General features: G+C 40.0%; 1 protein-coding gene across 2 annotated transcripts in view; it reads left to right on the top strand.

The window, feature by feature from the left end:
- Window positions 1-212: 212 nt before the first annotated feature.
- The window catches only part of pot1 (protection of telomeres 1 homolog), a 95,092-nt gene continuing 79,449 nt past the window's right edge, over window positions 213-15,855 (top strand). For both annotated transcript variants that reach the window (XM_034126776.1, XM_034126775.1), the window contains exon 1: window positions 213-260. The gene's annotated coding sequence lies outside the window, so the exon portion shown is untranslated. The remainder of the gene's footprint in view (window positions 261-15,855) is intronic.

Below are 15,855 nucleotides of genomic sequence, written 5' to 3'. Positions count from 1 at the left end.
TGTGCTCACTTTATTAAATACTGTTTTTATACCATATTTTATTTTGTGTTTTTATTTTTTGTATGTGTTCCTCTTCATCTTATATTCTCTGGTTTATTGTTATTATTTATTTCTCTATTATTCCGTTTTTATTATGGCGTTATCTTCCCCATAGTTTTCATATTGATAAACACCCGTCACGCCAGTGTTCCCTTCACGCATGCGCACTACAGCAGCCTGTCAATTCGAAACCAAGCGAGGGAAAACAAACTGCTGCAACCGTAAGTCTTCCTCTCTTATTTCCACCAAGAAAAGCCGTTGTTTCTTCCTCAAAATGACTACTAAAGATGGGGATTTTACCACGTTGTTCCTTCAATTACCTATATTATTCCTGATGTTGTTTATTATTTTGTCGAAGCTTGTTTAAGGACAGTTTGAGTGTGCAGCCAGACCCAATGTGAAAATCCTCGTGTTGTGGGTTGCAGTACTTAAATCCACAAATATACATCAAGTATAGTTTCCTTGTATACATTTTCAAGTCCCTGATGTACCCTTTACAATTCGGCTTGCAATTTATAAACATTTACCCCTTTATGAAACCACTATTTGGTGTTTTTGTTTTGAAGTATCGCTTCCCAGAGTCTTCTTGCTTCCTAAATCACGCCACTCTCCACCGCTTGACTGCAAATGAAAAGTTGAAAATATTATTAAATAACGTGCTTTAAAATGTTTTTATGTAAGCCGAATTCACTAAAAGAGCCACTTATTTCACAAACCAGCTTAACATTTGATTGTTATTGCTGTTTACTGTTGAAAGGAATCAATACAACTTTAAAACTATGGGTTTATGAATGGAGTCCGCTTGACTTTAGGTGAAACTATACAGAACATGTCGCTACGGATTTCTTTGGTCATTAGCTTACTTTAACACTGTTATATAAGCAGTTTAAAGTGTGTACTTGTCATGTGTACAAAGATTTTATTCCTGTTTAAGCCGGCTAAGTTTCCCTCAGTGGAAGTGTTTGCTAAAGTTGGCTAACAGGCTAACTAGCTTTAACGTTAGTAGTTAACTCGTTGTAGCAGCAGATTAGACATGGACTAATTATACCAAATACCACATAAGCTGTTTGTTTGTCGTCCCTTTTATGTTATTGTTCGCTTAGTTGTTTATTATCAAGTAATTTAGAGTGCATGGGTGAAGGGTGACAGGTGCATTAGCAGTGTTGATATTGTCTACTAAGTATACTTGCCTAATTTCCACAATATGTTTATATCATTTTGGGTGGTTAAACCAGTGATATATATACGTGTGAGAAATTCTGTTATTTAACATTTATTGGGTTTAGGTCATTTATTGAAAGCTACCTCTACTTGATATTAATTACTATGCAGGGATTCAATGTAAGCAGTGTAATAATATAACTTTATTTGTATCAGAATTTCCGTTAGAATATTTTTTTGCCGATCAACATGTCCGTTAAAGTTTAAATCTTCCAGACAAAATGAGAAAAGTGCCGGTCAAAGTTCTTCTTTGTAATTAATTGAGCTTTAAAACAAATGTATATGATTTGATAATAAACAAACAAATTATAGTAGATTAACTACATTATTGTCAGTATCATGCAGCTCGCTGATCCAGTAATAAGTGACCCCCGACAGTAAAAATAAACATATCTATAACTAGTTTATGTAGTTTGAGAGGTAATTAAAATAGCTAAGTGTGATTTTCTAACCTGAAGTGTGTGTTTTGCTCCGCTCACCGCTGCAGGTGATCATGCAGAGCTGCGACTCATCAGCAGCAGCTGATCTCTCTCTCCCGTCAGATTAGACTTCACTCGCATTTATGTCCATATCGATCAGATCTAGCTAGTTCTTCTAGCTAATGATATGACTACCTGCTTATTAAAAGACACCTAAACAATAAGCGTCGCTATGCAACCGGGTGAGGCCACAAAGTATAGCGCAGCATTATGCATTTGTTTACATGCCCACCGGAACCCCGAGGCATTACCGACAGATCAACGCACAATCAACCCATACAGGACATCTCTTTCTCCACATTAAATGTTAGACATTAGAATTGACTATTCTTGTCTGTCACATACTATTCTTGTCTGTCACATAAGTGGCGCACATATTTTGACCGGACATTTTGACCGGAGAGATTTAGATTTGCCGGTCTTCAGCATATTTTACCGGTCAAAGTCCGGTAATTACCGGCTAACGGAAACTCTGATTTGTATACCACCTTACATGCAAGATGCATCACAAGGTGCTTTGCAGAGCAAGATAAGATACACAAAACCTAAAATGAATAAAAATAAAGTAAGAAACATAATTTAAAAAAAGTTAAAGGTTGGGTATGTAAGTTTGAGAAACCGGCTCGAGATACACTTTTTGTTATATTCCATGGAATGCTCTTAACATCCCGATAGCAATGAATATCTTAAGTACTTTGACAACAAATCCATAAAAAAATGTCATCTGTGGAAGCCGTAGTACTGTAAAAAGCACGACCAATCATTTTAGCCGGCCCGGCTAAAATAACTGGATGGCCTACCTGCCTGTCAGCCTTCCATCTGTGCACAAACTTATCTCGTGCCCTCATTGGTCATGTGCGCGTTCGTGTGTGTTGGAGGAGGGGCTCTGTAAGGAAGTGGCAGATTTTCTCCGGTCGTGTATTTTCAAATTCCAGCGATCTCGAGCCGGTTTCTCAAACTTACATACCCTACCTTTAAAAGAACAAAACCGATAATCAGAATACCTTTTAAAACCATGAACAGTGATACCACTACAATTACCCCAAATAAAAGCCAAATTAAAAAGATAGGTCGTTAAATTACGTAAAAAAAATTCCAAGGGAGTTTGCTGTTCTAATATCCAAGGTACTTTAGGTACTTTTAAAAGACAGGCATTGGAGTATCTGAGTGTCCTTGTTGGGTTATAAAATGAGAGGCACTGGCCGTTTCTCAATGTCGAGTATACCTGCTGCAGAGCCGCTATTTCAAGTATACTACGTCATCGAGTGGCGCCGAATGCTGGGCATTTAACATGCATTTAAACAGTCCTTCGGCGCCACTCGATGACGTAGTATACTTGAAATAGTGGCTCTGCAGCAGGTATTCTCGACATTGAGAAACGGCCAGTGACTCACTGATGTTGTCTTTGTGACCTTTTTAACCTGTGACCTCTCTATCATTGGTTGCTTGGCATGTACAAACTAGAGCTTATTAACCACATTGTGATTCTCTCCGGTTGACAGTTTTATCTTAATTCCTATAAAAGTAAACGGTCCTCGAGCAGCAGGAGTAGGAGAAGTCATCACCGGTGAATTCAGTCGTCTCGCCCTTAATGGCCCACTTTAAAGCTTATTTCCCTCTTATGTCTTCCGAGTCCTCTGTTGAAATAGGCTGTGATTGTGTTAGAAAACAGCTCTCTGTTTTTACGGCTGACGTTTTATTGAGGTGCTGCTTGGTTAATCCAATGGAGGGATGACAGTGCGGGGCCTAATGACTCAGAAAATTGATTTTTGCTGTTTTACTGTGTTTATTTTAGAGCAAATGATTGGAAATTGCGTCGCACACTAGTTTATTTTCTCAAAGGAAGTGACTGCATGTATTTAATAGAAGTGACTGCTGCACAAAATGACATTTTTCTCCTATTGAGCCGTTGTATAGCATGTATTTGCAGTGTGGGTGTCTGCATCATTCCTGTCCTATTGGAGTAATCGTAATTACGAGTGTATGAACTGTAAAACTTCACTTTGATCTATCCAACCTGTAACTGACTGATACAAGTGCCTCAAAAGAAAACAAACGGATGCCATTTCAACCATAGTTAATGGATATTGTGGGATATTGTTAGTGAACAGTATTTTAATTCTCATTAGACCAACTCTTATAATTCCCATCTCTACCATTTATCCCATAAGATGGAAACCTGCTGTTATATTTCTTGGCATGGATGATTTAATAAAGGGCAGTCACCTTTTGCAATATAGGAAACATGGATCAATTGCTCTGAACTAAACGTTTAAAAAAAAAAAAACGTCTTTCACAAGTACAACAGCATGAGGTAACATCCATTATCCTGTATCAGAATGTTCCTCTTTTAAGCAACACATCAGCTATCTTCTTGTAAACAGATTAAAACAAAAATGTTTGTTAAGATATTAGTAGTTCTCCCATGTTGTTATACTTGTCCGGCAGTGGCTCAGTCAGTAGGGGCTTGGACTTCAAGTCCCCGAACAGACCTAAACATGGAGTGTGGACTGCTACTTGGAGAGGTCCCAGTTCACCTCCTGGGCCCTGCCGTGGTGCCCTTGAGCAAAGCACAGACAAACACAGCTCTCAGCGGTTCTTACAGAAATTGTATGCAATTTCTTTATCATTAAACACTTGCCAAAGAGACTCAAATTCACTTTTAAACCTACATTGCCTAAAACCTGCTAGTAGAAGCTTTATTTCTAGCCTTTTGCTGATGCACTTCTACATTTCCTGGCATGTTACCGGTACCCCAACAAATGGTATAGAAATGGTTGTGAAAAGTAATCTGAATCAAGTCCATGTGCAGAGACGCTTGCAGTTTTGAGCGCTGGGACACTCGTCAATTAATTTGTGAGTCGAAGCAATCAGAATATTCTGTAAAATCATCAGATTATATTTCCCTCGTTGATGTGAAGGCCGAACAGATGAAAATTGAACCCGGGCTCTGTGGATTTCTTTGATTTTTAGAGGCTGCAACCTGACAGTATGCAGTGAGCCGGTCTGTGATAATCTAAACTCGACCGCAGCCAATAATATACCACTTCGTCGCCCAATCTGAATCCAATCCTTAATTGGCCACAGCGAGTGCTACAGCAAAGAGAAAGTACTTTAAAAGACAAAATAAAATGAGTTGACAAACATTATTTAATAAAAAGGCAAACACACAATACTATAATAGTCAAATCAATAAAGATCCATAGTAAAAAATAAGTAGCAGCATTATAAAGGTAGGTTGACGTAGCTGCCATAAATAACATTCATTATTTGTAAAGAATACATGTATGTATATATATCACACAGTTTTATTATACAACATTGCTTTTATAGTCTGTATTAATGTGCGACTAAATGTTTGCCTAAAATTCCTTGCACAATCTCTTGCTTCATGACAGAAGTGCAAGAACCAGAGGCTATATTTACACTTTTATCAAATGTAGTTGAAGCTACAGGGAGTATGAGCAGTGCTACAGACCACAGCAGGGGACACATTTACTAAGTGATGTGATTCATTAAACTGTCACAGTTGCATTGATTATATCAGTCTTGCGTCAGCAGCTGATTTAGCTCAGCATGGGATTGATTGAAAATGACCCGTTATTTAGTTTCTTCACTTTGCAGTGATTAATAAGCGCAGCAGGTCAACTTGTTGTACACGTTTTGAGAGCTTACCAATCGTCTCTAACCTAGTTTCCTAGGAAGATACTGCCGTAGTAAAATAATGGACTCACTTGCTGTGCCTCAATTGGGATTCTTCAATCGTTGCTATAATATGACGCATTTTAGTTGGCCGACTCAAAAGTTACCATCGTAAGGCGTTCCTTCACAAAAGGCCAATGGGAAACCTCCATGTGATTTTCTAATATTGAAGAAAATAATCTCTGTAGCAAACAAAGAAATCTTTAAAATCTCTTCAGCTCGTGTTACCCGCAGACCTTATTTCAGGGTAACAACCAAAAACACTTAAAAAGAAAACACTGACTTTGAGACGAGTTAACCCCGAAACCTGTGGTTAAATGCTAACTCATTTCACGGTTTTACGACTCATTCCTGCACCTATATAGCTATTTCTTACCAAAGTAAAGGCTCTGAGTGCTTCTTCCACCCCTGCCTGCCCTCCCCCTCCTCTCTGAGAGTTGAAAGTGCTCTCCTGCTTTTGAATGTGCGGCCGCTCGCTGTGGGATGGATCAGTGGATTCATGACCCTGCGACCTCCTGCTGGACGGCTGTATGAGGGGTTCAGGACGCTGGACTTTCATCTGTCTAAGGCTCCCTGGTTATTTTCTCCTCTCCTCCTGCTGGCTGCTGCATTACAAAGACCACCTGCCCCCTTTTTCATCCTTTTCCACATGAAAAGTTTCTTGCTGATTCGAGGCTTGAAAGAGCAGACTGAGTCCACAAAGTGTTTTCTGTGTCTGTTCTGCATACAACTCAGTCAAAGAAATATGAAATATGACTCAGACGACTGTTGTAGGCTCTGTAGTGATACCTGCTACACTGTATTTCTATTGTCATTCTAAATCAAGGGAACTATCACAAAACCTGATTTGCTACCGAAAGAAATAAAGTATTCTGATTATTTGTCCGTAAAAATGTTAATGACATATTTCCCTCAAATCATTAGGACTTAAAAATCCAAATTATATATGAAGTATAGAGTGCTGCAGTCATTACTTTTTTTTCTGGGCCGACCTTGAAGTTAGCATCATGCCTCAATAAAATGCTATTAGATTTTAGCATTATGAATGTTAGGTTATAAAGGAACTACAGTCGGTCACATGACTTCACGTCACCACCGCTAAGCTAAAGGTGGCTAATGTTGGGCTATAAAGGAACTACAGCACGGCCACATGACTTCACGTCACCACCGCTAAGCTAAAGGTGGCTAATGTTGAGCTATAAAGGAACTAAAGCACGGTCACATGACTTCACGTCACCATTGCTAAGCTAAAGGTGGCTAATGTTGGAATATAAAGGAACTACAGCACGGTCACATGACTTCACGTCACCACCGCTAAGCTAAAGGAGGCTAATGTTGAGCTATAAAGGAACTAAAGCACGGTCACATGACTTCACGTCACCATTGCTAAGCTAAAGGTGGCTAATGTTGGAATATAAAGGAACTACAGCACGGTCACATGACTTCACGTCACCATTGCTAAGCTAAAGGTGGCTAATGTTGGAATATAAAGGAACTACAGCACGGTCACATGACTTCACGTCACCACCGCTAAGCTAAAGGTGGCTAATGTTCAGTGTGATGACGATTAGTCGATTCATTTAGATCAGGGGTAGCCAACATGGTGCCCGCGGGCACTTGGTCGCCCGCAGGGGCAACGTGAGTCGCCCGCGGGGCATGTTCTAAAAATAGCTCGCCAAGCAAATCCAAAATGTATGAAATACACAAAACAAAAAAGGAAATGTAATTAAAAGAATCTACCCTATGCATAAACGAAACCTAAATCATAGCGAACTCTATCTACTTACTACAACTCTATTTCTATCTAACACCCCTCCTCCCCCCACCCCCACAATGAATATCGACCAATCACGTTCTTGCTTGATTTGCGGGACCAGCGTTGCAGTCTGGAAGAAAAGCAATGTGGCACCTCCCCGCTGATTTTCCTTCTGGCAGATTCTACACAACACATCAGCCCCATTGAGCAGCCTATCATGCCAGCCTATACAGCACATGGGAGGCAGAGTGTTACTCTGCGTGTTGCAACTTGCATATATATTTATTGCACTTGACGCACACACACGCATGGCGTAATTTCCACCTGGGACAGGGGGGAAATGTCCCCCGCTCTTTTCGAAATCCCGTTTGTGTCCCCCCACTTTACAAATATGTTTATTATTATTTTTTAACGCAAGCCGTCGATCGCCACGGAGGAGCACACAGCCTCTGTGAGCGAGCGATACAGAGAGAGAGAGCGAGCGAGAGAGCTAGGGGGGGAGGGAGGGAGGGAGGGAGAGAGAGAGAGAGCGCTAGGGAGAGCATACCTTTATCTATTTAATATAGATAAAGTAAGAAATCATTCCAATGTGTATAGGACAGTAAAAAAAACAAAAAACAGTTTGAAAGGGGAGTGATTAGTAAAATAAGCATACATCAAAAGAAAGAATGCTAACTAGGTAAGATAAGAATAAACCAGTTTAAATGATTTGTTATTGGTTGTGATCATATTCTAAAGATGTTTGGATTATTGAAAAGTATACATCTCTCTTTCATCTGAGTGTTGAGAGCTGTTTACATCAATTCATGTTGTGCTCAAAGTGCTCCAGATTGATGCATTTCACTTCAACATTTACAAATAATCTTCACGGGGGTGCATGCCCCCCGACCCCCCTAGAGGAGGTGAGGACCCCCCTAGAGGAGGTGAGGACCCCCCTAGAGGAGGTGAGGCCCGTCCACCCCCAAATAAAGCAGGTTAAAATAATTAAATTGCATGTATGTTCTTTTAGTAAACACTGCAAACGGGTCCCACAGACCCAAACAGCACACAAAGGTTAAAGGTCAGCATATCATAATGTTAAAATGTGCTAAATATATACACTGCAAAAAAGAAAGAAAAAGAGGAGTAAAAGTAGCCCCCGACTTGTTTTATTTTTTAAAAGTAGCCCTCACCCTAAAAAAGGTTGGTGACCCCTGCTTTAGATGCTTGTTAGCAACTGCTAACTTAAAAGCTTCAGACATTCACCAGTGGGATTTTAACAATAAACAACATTGACTTAAATGGTTGAAATACTGACACATTTTGAGGTTTCAGGACTCATTCCTGCACCCCTCTTTTAGTAGTGGTGTCAGCCCAGTGAGTTTGTAAATGAGGAGCAGCAGCATGTCCGTCAGCTGCTGATTCTTCACACAGAAACACTCCAGTGTGGGAAAATCCTCTCTACATCTATTCTGGGAGTTGTTTTCTTTCTGCTTCTGTTGAGCCTAGCTCCCTCTCATCCCCACAGAAAGAGAGGAGGACAAAGATTATGCTAATGTGGAGGGAAATCATGTTTCTTGGCGAACGCGTCGGCTGAGCATGGCAGAGTACAGTTTGTGGTTCTGACACTCACTTTGTCAGAGAGGCAGCGTCTAATCACGGCTGTCACTCTCATGTCGGACGTGTTTGTTCCCCCCCTGTCTCGCTACGTCCTGATTGGCTGAGGTTTGGCAGGATGGGATTAATTAACTTCTAAGGCTCACTTGATTTCTGACACTGAGGCATTGTAGAACAAAACGAACAGCTTTTGACGGAGATCAATTTCCCTTCACTGTTGGCCATCTGTGAATCCAATGTTTTTGTAGATTTCATCGCATGTTGAGGAGCTTGTCTTTCTTTCTGATCTGCTACCGCTTGTTTGTGCGGCAGTTATCAGTATCACATACAGTTTATGACTGTGAGATTCCCCTATGTATGTGTGTGTGTCTGCCATGCTGGTATTCTCATAGCATTTTGAGAAATTATATTTTTTAACAAGTGAATCAAACAAAATAAAATCAATTTAATAACAATCAACAAATCAAACAAACAAAAGAAAAAAATTGACATCAATTAATAACATATATACCATTAATTATTACACGTAAATGATTAGTCAACAAGTAACCATTGTGACTTATGGCACATGACTTTGTTGTCACTGCGCTCTTCTTGATCTTATTTTCATTTAATCGTCCCGATGTTATATAATGACTTGAATTACTTTGTACAGTACGTTTATTCCTACATAGGCTATGTATGGAATTATAAATGACATTTTTTGTAGCTTTTCATAACAAGAGCACACACTCTCCATCCTCTTCCTGGCAACATCTGCAGGGATCTCATTGACATACTGTAACTGTAACAATGATGTAATTGGTGTTCAAATGAATGTTATTCCTATCGTTTGAGACGTTAAAGTTCAGGTAATCCCCTAAATCAAGGATGTTTAGCCACGTCTCATATTTGACAATGCACAGCTGTATCAGCTGAAGTTTCAGATTTTAATGACGTGCCTATCTTTACCCTGCAATACTTTCCTGATATCTAACATTACTGAAAGGTGTTTAATACAAAATACCTCTGTTCCTTTAATGGCATTATTAAGTTATCTTCTTCTCTTCCCAGTAATTACAGAGCTGCTGATTCACTCCTCTTATCGGACAGCTTCTCAGCAGAAAAGCGAGATTTAATTTTAGTAGACATTTTTTTTTTATCGAGCTGTCACCTCCATAGGAGCTCATTAAAACCTCTAACTATCTTAATCCAATAAAACCGGTCACTGCAGTCAGCATCTCTACAGGCTCTCAGTTTCCAGGAGCTAATTTAAAGAAATCTGCTTCTACAAGCACTAAAGTGTACATCACTATCAAGGAGAACTTTACCTTTGAGTTTTTACCTCCCAGTGCAGTTAAAGTAAGGGTAGGCACATTCTTTACAGCAGTTTTTGTTTAATATAACCTTTACTTGTCGACAGCAATGAATAAATCAAATGCTCTGACTAAAAGTAAGAGACTAATCTGTTATCTGCTGCTGTCAAATGTGCGTTAGCATGTTAGCGTGTTCCCATTTACATACCACCAGAGGTAAAGCAGTGCCGATACCAGTGTTTCCGTTAGCTAGTGTTTACCAGACTTTAACCAGGAAAATCTCTGGAAGTCCGACTTAGATAAATCTCTCCGATCATAATGTCCGGCAAAGAAAATTCCCCCAAAAGTTTGTTAAAAGTGTGTCAAAAGAGGGCTGAATAGACAAGACTGGACAAGATCTGTTTCCATTTACATACCACTTTGTATTTCAGGTCTTGTGGCCATAGTTCCCCTCTGTTAATTAATAATAATAATAATTCCTTACATTTATTATGGCGCTTTTCCAGATGCTCAAAGCGCTTTACAAATACACATTACACACATATCATACATCTAACGGTCATGTAATGTGGACAATACCCACAGGAGCAAATTCAGGTGAAGTGTCTTGCCCAAGGACACAACGGCGGCGGGGGCGGAGTTCGAACTGGAGTTCCCCAACACCCCCTTGATCTAATGATCAACACACAGCCCACTGCGCCACTCCGCCCATCTTCACACCTCGAAGTCATCAAGGCGCTTTACAAGTACACATTACACACATATCATACATGTAACGGTTATGTACTGTGGACAGTACCCACAGGAGCAAATTCGGGTGAAGTGTCTTGCCCAAGGACACAACGGCCTGACGCAGTGGCGGCGGGGGCGGAGTTCGAACTGGAGTTCCCCAACGCCACCCTTGATCTGATGATCAACGCACAGCCCACTGCACCACTCCGTCCCATGTTAAGTTATTAAAGAACAAGTTGGGTTCAAACAACCTTTGTACTATCGTATACCTCTCTATCATTTCAATTTTTCTTTTACACAACCCTCTCTCCGTTGCTGATTTTCAGAATGAACCTTAACGGGACCCCGCGGGCCTTTTTCTAACTAATGTGCGCCCTCAATAATCCTTTTGACTCATGCCAGTCAGCTTGTTTTGTTTACCTCAGTTAACGACGTACAGATAGAAGTTTCGTGCATCAATCTACATCACGTGTTTTATGCATGCAACTGTACTGTGACAGCTCGGACCAGAATACACGAACATCCCTATTTACTGCTCATCATGATGTTGTTTATTCTGCGGCTAATGAACAGCTGTCCTGTTTCCCTGTGTGTACAGTGGTGATGTGTGTGTTATCGAGCCTGTGTCAGCTTCTTCTTATCTGCGGGGGAAAGGAGCTCCATCTCCCGCTGCCCTCTGGGAGGATTACTCTGATTCCTACTGCAGAGGAAACTCCCCCAGCCTGTGTGGAAATATATCCTTTTCAGATCTGTGTTTTCCACCCAGGGGTGAGGAGATAAGACGGGTGATTTGCGGGGATTCATGGATAAAAAAACATATCTCTTCCGCACAGGCAGTGTGTATCATTGTACCTCCTCCAGTTCTTCTGAAAAACTGAATATTTTAAGCCTCTTCTGATGAGGAAGCAGATGAAACGAGATGAAAAGGAAATCATAATCTTGAGTTTAACAGTTCATTCTGGTCTAGATTTATAGTAACTTCAACAAAGCACAAACACTGTCAGAGTTATAAGTTGCATGTCCTGCTACTTAGAGATCCACATGCAGTTGTAATATTATTGTATTACAACTATTTTGATCTACTATCTGCAAAGACATCTTAATCTACACTTCACTGACATTGAACGCACCATGTTCAACCGTTTAGAAATAGCAAACAGATGCCAACTTTACATGCAACAGACACGATATTGGAGACCTGATAATAGATCAAATATTTACTCAACTTTTAGCTCTGGTTTGGTCTCTACCAACTAATATCTGTGGTTCTATCTGCCAAATGTTCGACTTTCTTCACCATCAAGTCTTATGTGTATGTCTACTTTTTTGGCTCTTGGACTGATTGGGCACATTATGTCAATCAGAGCCTATTTGCTCTGAATAGAAAAGTGAAAACCTCCATGTCTGAAGGCACCTATACTTTAATCGTTTCTAGTAGATGCTATTTACAACAGATTGAATAGAAGTATATGAGATAACGTCCCTACTTCTCACTTGATTTATGACCGTTGCTAACATGTTCATGATGAGTTTATAATCTCAATTGCTAGTTTCAAGTCTTCTTCATCACATGTTTGTTGTTATTTTGGCAGTTTTGGTCCCAAGTTGAGTAAAATAGACAACAATGGAGGGAATGCTTAAAGGCAGGGCTACGTTGTGATTGACAACCTGTACTTTATCACCGTGTGTTGTCAGTTCATGGCAGTTAATTGTAGATATTTGAGTTGTATGTAAATTCTTTTTAAGCTCTTGGTTGTACTTAGCGTCACCTTTTTGACATATCTTATGTCGTTGTACAACATTTCTTCAGCTTGTGTTAACCACAGACCTTATGTCAGTATCTAACCAATAACACATTCAGAAAACCATTGACTTGGGAGACGAGTGAACCTAGAAGTGGTGAAATGCTGACTCAATCCTGGTTTTAGGACTCATTCCTGCACCTCTCTATTGTGATGAGCTGCAAGGTGAAGCAGCAACCAAGTGGCTTTTGCATTTGTGTACCTTTTTACTAGGGATGTCCCGATCACCTTTTTTTGCTCCCGATCCGATTCCGATCATTTGATTTTGACAATCTGCCGATACCGATTTTTCCCGATCCGATCTTTATGCAATGCATTAAGAGGAAAAAAAAGGTAACAGATAACGGCTGTTCATCCAACGCGATGAATTCAGCTATCTTGGCTGTTCTGGGGCAGTTTCTCTTTCCTTTTAAAAGTCTCTGAAAGTGTCGGTTGTTTCAGTGCCGTTACCTGAGTGGCCGCTGTGTACTCGTCGTGTTGTTGTTGGTGGTGTTTGTATTAGATTGGTCGTGTTGAACGTAGCTCTGTTCTTTCCACCACGCGGAACCTCCGCCTTGCAAACATTGCATCTGGCTGTTACACTGCCTTCGCTTTCAATTTTATAATACTTCCAAACTCCTGACATTTTCTCTGTCCCGACTCCCGAGTCACCAGCTGAACGTAGCCTCTTGTTAGCTTACTGCTACTATTAGACACTGCGCCCACTGTTGCCAGATTTGAGAGAAATAAGCAACCAGGTCTATGAAAACAAGCCCAAAAGAAGCAACACATACATGATGTTGTGTAATTTTAACCCAAAACTAAGGCCTCAGGATGACTTTAAGACGTGAACATGGTCATTTTTGTTTTGTAACATTAAATAAAATGTATAAAAATATTTTATAAAAAAAAAAAAAAAAGGAATTCCGATCCCCGATTTTTTTCTCCCGATCCCCGATCACGTGAAAATCACGTGATCGGCTCCGATCCCCGATCACGTGATCGGATCGGGACATCCCTACTTTTTACTCTTTTCTTTTTTGGATATGGTGTGATTTCAGTGTGTGTGTGTACAGGGTCAGTGTGTTTTCTGCTCTCGTCCTCAGAGAACCAGTGACTCAGAGTTGGAGTGTGTGTTTTAATAAATGTGGTTCTTTGAGCTGCTCTCCCTCGACACACTCCTTCTGCTCCGCACTGGCAAGCTGCTCCTGACCTGATAAAAACCCTGAAATCACCTCCTGAGCTCCGGAGTTTTATTATTTTTATTTATTCAATAGGTGAAACTGCTGGAGCGTATACTCCTGTGGCTCCTGGAGGTTTTGTGTTGCAGAGAGTAAACCTTCGACACTGACTCGGTGTGTTGGAGTTCACCTCAGTCCATAATTAATGAGAGCACTCAGGAAATTGTTAAACAGCAATTAAATATGCGAGTTTAGTTTGTCTCTGGTGCATAATGGGAGAGTCATTTAAAGTCCACTGTTTGTTTTGTAACAGGAAATGATCCTCTGTTATAAAGATCGTTAAATATAGCCACTTTAAGTCTCAGGTCTTCTCTGCGACTGGATGTTGTTCTCCTTTGTTTATAATGAATAAATACTGTCAACAATAAAGAATATCTCCGTCTACATGAGAATGCAACAACTTATGATTCCAACTTTCAGATCTTGTTTTCTTTTTGGCTGTAGTAACTTAAAATCAGAGGTGGATGAAGTATTGAGATCCTTTTATTTATGCAAAGAACAATACCACACTGTTATAGGGCTGCTCGATTATGGCAAAAATCATAATCTCGATTATTTGGGTCAATAATTGATATCACGATTATTAAAAACGTTTATTCATTTACTTTGAAAACATCCATTTATTGAATTTTTTTTTTTTTAACAGTTGATTACCCTGAACTTTAAGTATAATTCAACTGAAAAACCAATAAAAGAAAATAAAAAAAATCGTTTTATTTCGATTATGTTGTTTTCATAATCGTTGCAAGCCAAAATCGTAATTGTGATTAAAATACGATTAATTGAGCAGCCCTACACTGTTGCAAGCAAAAGTCTTATTTAAATTATGAAAAATCCCCCAAAATAACTCCAATATTCAAATAAAATTACAATTGACTTTAAAAGTTTGCATATACTACTTGATTAATTGATTTAGCTGTTCTTGTGTGAACTGTTGGCACACAATATAATATTTCCTGAATTATTGTGCTTTTTTATTAATGCATTAATCCTATTTAGAAAAGTAATTAAAGCTGTTACATAAATCTAGTAGAATAAAAAGGACAATAGGTTCCTGTTACTCAAGTAAAGTAGCTCTAATTTGAACCTAAGTGCAATACTAAACGCACATTCAACCACTGCTTTATAAAACCAACACTAGTATCTAATTATATATTTAATTAGAGTTGTTTTCCCTTTGTTTAACAGCATTTTGGTACACGGCCAAAGGGGCTGCAGTGGAATGATATGGTATGTTGCTGCTCTGCTGTTTTTGCTGTTGATGTTTATGGAGCTCGTACACAGATCAACAATGGGCATGCATACTCTTATGTGGGGACTTTATTGTTTACAAAATGCTTGACTTTAAGCTGTATTTGCATTTTGGTGAGAGTCCAAAATGTAGAAGAAAATATTAGTTTTCAAATATATCTGTACCTGTCGTCATGGCCGAAGATAACCAGCTCTGATGCGAAAAAATCTAAAATGCCCACTTGCATGTTTCAAGTTTATCGTGAAATAAAACCTGCGACTTAGTTAATCGTTGTGTTTCCTAGCAAGGCTGCATCATTTCTTATTAGTTTGAGACCTCAGTTACTAAATATGTCTGCACAATTCCACTCACTGAGCTGCTATAGACTCTCTGCTCAGTGTCACTTCTGTCTGGAGCAGATCTGTAATGTTTCAGTCTGTGTGACCATCAAGCCTCCCCAGCAGTCATATCTCTGCCTCTCAGCCTCCTCCTGATGTCATTGGGCTGAACTTGAGTCACCCTCAGAGTTAATGAGGGTCCCAGAGCAGCTGAGCGTTGGGTTTCGGTGACGCTCAGAGGAGCAGGAAGTCTCCGTCTGCTCGGGGTGGCCTGGCCCACATTTGGCAGGGATCAGCTGCTTTCCCACCGTGGGGGAAACAGGCGAATGTTTACAGCCGGGTGGTGGTCTGTGATGTGTTGCTCAGACTGAACCGTTCATTCACTGAGGCTGACACACAGGGGGAGATACTGCAGGGCCAGGTGTCAGGACTTTATCACAGGTG

The sequence above is a fragment of the Trematomus bernacchii genome, unplaced genomic scaffold (genome assembly GCF_902827165.1).
Source record: "Trematomus bernacchii unplaced genomic scaffold, fTreBer1.1, whole genome shotgun sequence".
NCBI lineage: Eukaryota > Metazoa > Chordata > Actinopteri > Perciformes > Nototheniidae > Trematomus > Trematomus bernacchii.
This window is presented reverse-complemented; position numbering and strand designations above follow the sequence as displayed.